This window comes from Arachis ipaensis, chromosome B04, assembly GCF_000816755.2.
Source record: "Arachis ipaensis cultivar K30076 chromosome B04, Araip1.1, whole genome shotgun sequence".
Taxonomy (NCBI): Eukaryota; Viridiplantae; Streptophyta; class Magnoliopsida; order Fabales; family Fabaceae; genus Arachis; species Arachis ipaensis.
In genome coordinates, this window is record NC_029788.2 from 113745549 (window position 1) to 113745761 (window position 213).

Consider the following 213-nt stretch of genomic DNA (forward strand, 5'->3'; position numbering starts at 1 on the left):
CAGAACCATGCTTGTTCTGGGCGTTCAGCGCCAGAACCATGCTCTGTTCTGGCGTTGAATGCCAGGCAGATGCTCCTCCAGGGTGTGATTTTTCTTCTGCTGTTTTTGACTCCGTTTTCAATTTTTATATTTATTTTGTGACTCCACATGATCATGAACCTAAGAAAACATGAAAAACAAGAATAATAGAGTTAGATAAATAAACATTGGGTT